The following is a 6,570-nucleotide window of genomic DNA, read 5'->3' as shown; positions in this document are numbered from 1 at the left end:
GCTCTGTCACCCAGGCTGGAGTGCAGTAGTGCAATCTCGGCTTACTGAGACCTCTGCCTCCCAGGTTCAAGCAATTCTCCTGCCTTAGCCTCCGGAAGCTGGGACTACGGGCTCGCGCTGCCACATCTGGCTAATTTTTGTATTTTAGTAGAGAAAGGGTTTCACCATGTTGCCCAGGCTGGTCTCAAACTCCTAAACTCAGGCAATCTGCCCACCTTGGCCTCCCAGAGTGCTAGGATTATAGGCATGAGCCACCGTGCCTGGCCTACCAATAAGGATTTTTATATGTGTTAGATATTCATGTATGCTCTAAAAAGATACATATTGCTTTCTTTTTATTTTTTATTTATTCATTTTTTCGGTGACAGGGTCTTTCTCACCCAGGATGGAGTGCAGTGGCGTGGTCATAGCTCACTACAGCCTGGACCTCCTGGATTCAGGTGATCCTCCCACCTCAGCCTTCTAAGTAGCTGGGACTATATGTGTGTACTACCAAGTCCAGCTATTTTTTTTTTTTTTTGTATTTTTGGTAGAGACACGGTTTTGGCATGTTGCCCAGGCTAGTCTCAAACTCATGGGCTCAAGCAATCTTCACACCTTGGCTTCCCAAAGTGCTGGGATTACAGGCATAAGCAACCATCCCTGGCCTTTAAATTTTTTTTTTTTTTTTTTTTTTGAGACAGAGTCTTGCTCTGTCTCGCCAGGCTGGAGTGCAGTGGTCCAATCTTGGCTTACTGCAACCTCTGCCTCCCGGGTTCACGAGATTCTCCTGCCCTCAGCCTCCCGAGTAGCTGGGACTACAGATGCTCACCACCACACCCAGCGAATTTTTTTGTATTTTTAGTAGAGACAGGGTTTCATCATGTTGGCTAGGATGGTCTTGATCTCCTGACCTTGTAATCCGCCCTCCTCGGCTCCAAAAGTGCTCGGATTACAGGTGTGAGCCACCATGACTGACTGGCCTTTTTTTTTTTTTTTTTTTTTTTAAAATATAATAGAGACAAAGTCTATTCCTGGCCTCAACTGATCTTCTTGCCTTGGCCTCCCAAAGTGCTGGGATTATAGGCATAAACCACTGTTCCTGGCCTTTAAATTTTTGTTTTTCTTAAATATAATAGAGACAAGTTCTCACTATGTTGCCCAGACTAGTCTCTAACTCCTGGCCTCAATTGATCCTCCTGCCTTCACCTTCCAAAGTGCTGGGAGTATAGGTGTCAGCCACCATGCCAGGCTTCATATATTGCTTTCTTGATTGAAAAATTGGGCAGGCTGGGCATGGTGGCTTACACATATAATCCTAGCACTTTGGGAGGTTGAGGCAGGTGGATCGCTTGAGCCCAGGAGTTCAAGACCAGCCTGGGTAACATGGTAAAACCCTGTCTCTAAAAAAAGATACAAAAAAAAAAAAAACAGCCACTGTGGTGCCTCACAACTGTAGTCCCAACTACTCTGGAGGCTGAGGTGGGAGGATCGCTTGAACCTGGGAGGCGGAGGTTACAGTGAGCCTAGATTGTGCCACTGCACTCCAGCCTGTGTGACAGAGTGACACCCTACCTCTAAATAAATAGATAAGAAAAAAGGCTGGCAAGGTGGCTCACGGCTGTAATTCTAGCATTTTGGGAGGCCGAGGCAGGTGGATCACCTGAGGTCAGGAGTTTGAGAACAGCCTGGCCAATATCATGAAACTCCATCTCAACTAAAAATACAAAAATTAGCCAGGTGTGGTGGCACATGCCTGTAATTCCAGTTACTTGGGAGGCAGAGACAGGAGAATTGCTTGAACCTGGGAGGCAGAGGTTTCAGTGAGCCAAGATCACGCCACTGCATTCCAGTCTGGGCAACAGAGTGAGCCTCCATCTCAAAAAAGAAATAAATAAATAAATTAAAATTAAAAATAAATAAAATAAGAAAAAGTCTAAAGTGACAGGCACGATAGATCAGGTATGTTCCGAGCAAATCGATCTGAAGTTCTTCCTTTCTACTTCCTCCTCAATCAAGTGCCCATGAATAGTTACCCAAAATGCCAAGCTGGGGCTTGTTGCTGCCAGTTTTTTGTCAACTTCCGCTTTTCTCTCTTAGAGTGCTTACAGAAGGCCTGTGTGTCAGAAGTCAGCCCTGTGGCAGGAGGCAGAAGCTGGGATGGGTGCCCAAAAAGGAAGCCTTATTTTCCAAAGCAGCCAGAGAATCATGGGTCTGAACTTACCCCGTCTTCTCAGATGGAGGACTAAGACCCAGAAAGAGGGAGGAATTTGTCCAAGCTCTCCCAGTGAGCTGATACCAGAGCCAGGACTAGAACTCAGGTCTTCCAGTCTCAGCACAGAGTGATTTTCCTTGCAGAATGTTGCTGCTGAAAGAGCAGGGTTCTGCTGCCAGAACCCCAGGCAGGTAGAGAAGAAGAGCACAGCCAGGATCAGAAGGGTGAAGCCTTGCACTGGTGAGGCTGGGGGGGAATAGATGTTCAAGGGCCTGGAAAGCTGTGCTGAACAGTTTGGGTTTTCTTTTGTAGACCATGGGGGTGAGGAGGGACTGGAAGGCCTTTGATCGGGGGACACGTGTTTAGATTTGAATTTTAGGAAGGCCCCTCAGGTGGCCAGGCTAGGTGAGGTGACCAGAGGACTTGGTAGTGGAAGGCTTCTCTTGCTGTGACTGCCTATTTGTACGTCTGGCAGGGCGCTGTCTCACTGGCAGGAGGTGGCAGGTGGGGATGCTGGACAGTATGTGGTTCACCACTTGGGATAGCCAAGAGTAGCAAGGGTGTTGGGTTCAACTCACAAACCTCAAGCTCTTGGTAAACACTGCTTACTTTTCAGGTCACATGGAGTCTAGCTGCTCTAGGGGTGAACCCAAGGGTGGTGATTCACTGTCCAAACTACTGGCTGGAGGGGAGCACATGGTGGTCATGTACATGTGTGCGTGTGTGTCTATATATATATATTTATTTGAGACGGAGTTTTGCTCTTGTTACCCAGGCTGGAGTGCAATAGCGCGATCTCGGCTCACTGCAACCTCTGCCTCCTGGGTTCAAGCAATTCTCCTGTCTTAGCCTCCCGAGTAGCTGGGACTGCAGGCGTGCACCACCATGCCCAGCTAATTTTTGTATTTTTTAGTAGAGACGGGGTTTCACCTTGTTGACCCGGATGGTCTCGATCTCTTGACCTCGTGATCCACCCGCCTTGGCCTCCCAAAGTGCTGGGATTATAGGCATGAGCCACTGCTCCTGGCGTGTGTCTATATTTTCATGGGGCAAAGGAGGGGATTGGGGACTGGTGGAGTCTAAACACATGATACAACTACTATGGCTGTGACACAACAGGTGTTTGTCAACCTGTTCGGGTTCTTCCCAACTATGGCAGTGGCTGTGGCCTAACAGTTGGTAGCAGGAACGAGGCTGTGACAAGAAACAGCAACTGCGTAGGGGCCTCATCAATTTCTAGCTCTCCATCCAGAAGAGGACAGGACATGCTCAAGCTGCGCCAAAGAGAAAGAACAAAGGAGAGGAATTCTGAGATGCAAGTTCCTATGGAAGAGGGGACAGAGTTCAATTCCAACAGTCCAACAGACTATGGCTAGAGCCATAGTCTTCTTTCACCTGTACCTTTAACATTCAGCTTACTATTGATTCCTTGCTATCTGCCTTTAGTGAGGTTCCTATCAAAACCAATAAAACAAAACAATCTTTTCCCCAATTCTCCTGCTCAAGTTTTTGACTTATTTCTTTCCCTCCTTTGCATCATCAAGTATTTGAGCAGTGGATACCCTTGCCTCCATTCCCTCACCCACTATGCCCTCCTCTTCTGCTGCAAATTGCCTTCCCCACATCACTCTTCTGAAATTCTGCTCCCCAAGCATACTCATTCCAGTGAAATTGTTTTCCCCAGAATTCCTTTGGTGTCTGAAAGGACAGGCATGAAGGGTTAAAAAAAACAAGATTGGCCAGGCATGGTGGTGGTTCATGCATGTAAGCCCAGCACTTTGGGAGGCCGAGATGAGCGGATCACCTGAGGTCAGGAGTTTGAGACCAGCCTGGTGCGCACCTGTAATCCCCACTACTTGGGAGGCTGAGGCAGAATTGCTGGAATCCGGGAGGCAGAGGTTGCAGTGAGCCAGGATTGCACCACTGCACTCTGGCCTGGGAGATAGAGCTAGACTCATTCTGAAAAACAACAATGAAGACAACAACAACAAAACTATTAAGATTTAGATATTGGGCTGGGAGCGGTGGCTCACGCCTGTAATCCCAGCATTTTGGGAGGCTGAGGTGGGTGGATCATGAGGTTAGGAGTTCAAGACCACCCTGGACAAGATGGTGAAACCCCGTCTCTACTAAAAATACAAAAATTAGCTGGGTGTAGTGGCAGGCACCTGTAATCCCAGCTACTCTGGGGGCTGAGGTAGAGAACTGCTTGAACCCGTGAGGTGGAGGTTGCAGTGAGCTGAGATTGTGTCACTGCACTCCAACCTAGCCAACAGAGCAAGACTCCATCTAAAAAAAAAAAAAAAAGATTTAGATTTCGGCCAGGTGCAATGGCTCACACTTGTAATTCCAGCACTTTGGGAGGCTAAGGCGGGTGAATTGCTTGAGCCCAGGAGTTCAAGACCAGTCTGGGCAACATAGTGAGACCCTGTTTCTTTTTTTTTTTTTTTTTTTTTTTTTTTTTTTTTTTTTTTTTTTTTTTGAGACGGAGTTTCGCTCTTGTTACCCAGGCTGGAGTGCAATGGCGCGATCTCGGCTCACTGCAACCTCCGCCTCCTGGGTTCAGGCAATTCTCCTGCCTCAGCCTCCTGAGTAGCTGAGATTACAGGCACGCGCCACCATGCCCAGCTAATTTTTTGTATTTTTAGTAGAGATGGGGTTTCACCATGTTGACCAGGATGGGTGAGACCCTGTTTCTACAAAAAAATACAAAAATTAGCCAGGCATGTTGGCACACACCTGTAGTCCCAGCTACCCAGGAGGCTGAGGTGGGAGGATCAGCTGAGTCTGGGAGGTTGAGGTTGCAGTGAGCTGTGACTATGCCACTGCACTCTAGCGTGGATGACAGAATGATACCTTGTCTCAAAATAAATAAAATAATTTAGGCCAGTCAAGGTGGCTCACACCTGTAATCCCAGCACTTTATGAGGCCGAGGCCAGGCAGATCACCTGAGGTCAGGAGTTCAAGACCAGCCTGGCCAACATGGTGAAACCTGTTTCTACTAAAAATACAAAAATTAGATCCTTTTGTAGTTCATGAGCATGATGATTGGGTGTTCACGTGCTTGTGTGAGATGTGCCACCCTTAAACCTTGTTACGACGTCAGCACATTACCATCTGACATGAAAAGAATAAAAATACAAAAATACAAAAATTGGCTGGGGGTGGTGGCAGGAACCTGTCATCTCAGCTACTTGGGAGGCTGAGGCAGGAGAACTGCTTGAGGCCAGGAGGCAGAGGTTGCAGTGAGCTGAGGCACTCGTCTGGGTAACAGTGAAACTCCGTCTCAGAATAAATAAATAAATAAATAAATAAATATATATTTCAATTAGAAAAATGTCTCTTGTCTGATTCATAAGAGATTTCACTTGTTTTTAAACAAATATTTAATTTTTGTGTTTATAATGCATATCATATGTAGAATTCTGCTTATATATAGCTTATATATAAGCATGAGGATTAGCCTACATATATAATTTATAAGTAAACAAACATGTTATAAAGGTATATGCTAAAGACTTGCTATTGAAGGCCTACACTTAAAGAAAATGTTTGGAGACTACTGATTTTCAGTACGAAGCTCAAAGCCTTTGTTATGGCATTCAAGGCTGGTGATAATTTAGCCCCAGATAATTCTACGGCTTCTTCCACCTCCTCTGCCTCCCATTACCAAAGATCATATTCTAACTGTAATCAGCTACTAGGCATCTTCCAAATGCACCACAACAGCACGTTGTAGTTCAGAGTACTTTGCCCACAGTAGGTGTTCATCAAATCTGTGAAATAACCACCTTACAGCATTATTGTCACTCCGTCAGCCCTGGACTGTTCCTCCTTGACTTCTCTCAAGGGTACTCTCCTGATTTCTCTCCTGCTGCTTCAACTATTCCTTCGGTCCTCACTGGCTGCCTCTTCCATACACACTTTGCAAATATTTATTGAGTCCCTGCTATGTGTCAAGTATGGTGACAGGTACTAGAATATGCAGTGACCAAGAAAACCAGGTTCTTCGACCCAGTAAGATACCCCAAAACTTCATCTCTAGTGCCTTCCCCTCATTTACCTCTGTCCTTATGCAGCTCTGACTTCGCGTCAAGAGTCTTGTCTCCTGTTTCTAGCTACTTGTTGAATACTTCTGTCTGCATCTACTTCTATCACCATGCCTGAATTCACTGTTCCCTGTCTTTATATGTTTCTCTGGCCTCCACATCTAGTTTTTTAATTATTTTTATTTTTTATTTTTATCTAGTTTCAATTTCTCTGCATTGACTAGCTCCTTTCCTTGCATTCCTATTGATATCGCTTGCCAGCCTGTATTAGAGCCTGCTTCTTCCTTGAGGGACTTTGGAAGTCCCTGCTATTCCTGCCTTTCATC

The 6,570-nt window shown here is 46.1% G+C and overlaps 1 non-coding gene across 1 annotated transcript; it reads left to right on the top strand.

Moving 5' to 3' along the window:
• Positions 1–5,215: 5,215 nt before the first annotated feature.
• LOC135269838 (small nucleolar RNA U13) lies at positions 5,216–5,318 on the top strand. Its single transcript, XR_010338088.1, has one exon. It is a non-coding gene; the product is annotated as a small nucleolar RNA U13 (small nucleolar RNA).
• Positions 5,319–6,570: the final 1,252 nt, after the last annotated feature.

Source organism: Aotus nancymaae, unplaced genomic scaffold (assembly GCF_030222135.1).
Source record: "Aotus nancymaae isolate 86718 unplaced genomic scaffold, 86718_ANA_hifiasm-v0.15.2.pri h1tg000057l, whole genome shotgun sequence".
NCBI lineage: Eukaryota > Metazoa > Chordata > Mammalia > Primates > Aotidae > Aotus > Aotus nancymaae.
This window is presented reverse-complemented; position numbering and strand designations above follow the sequence as displayed.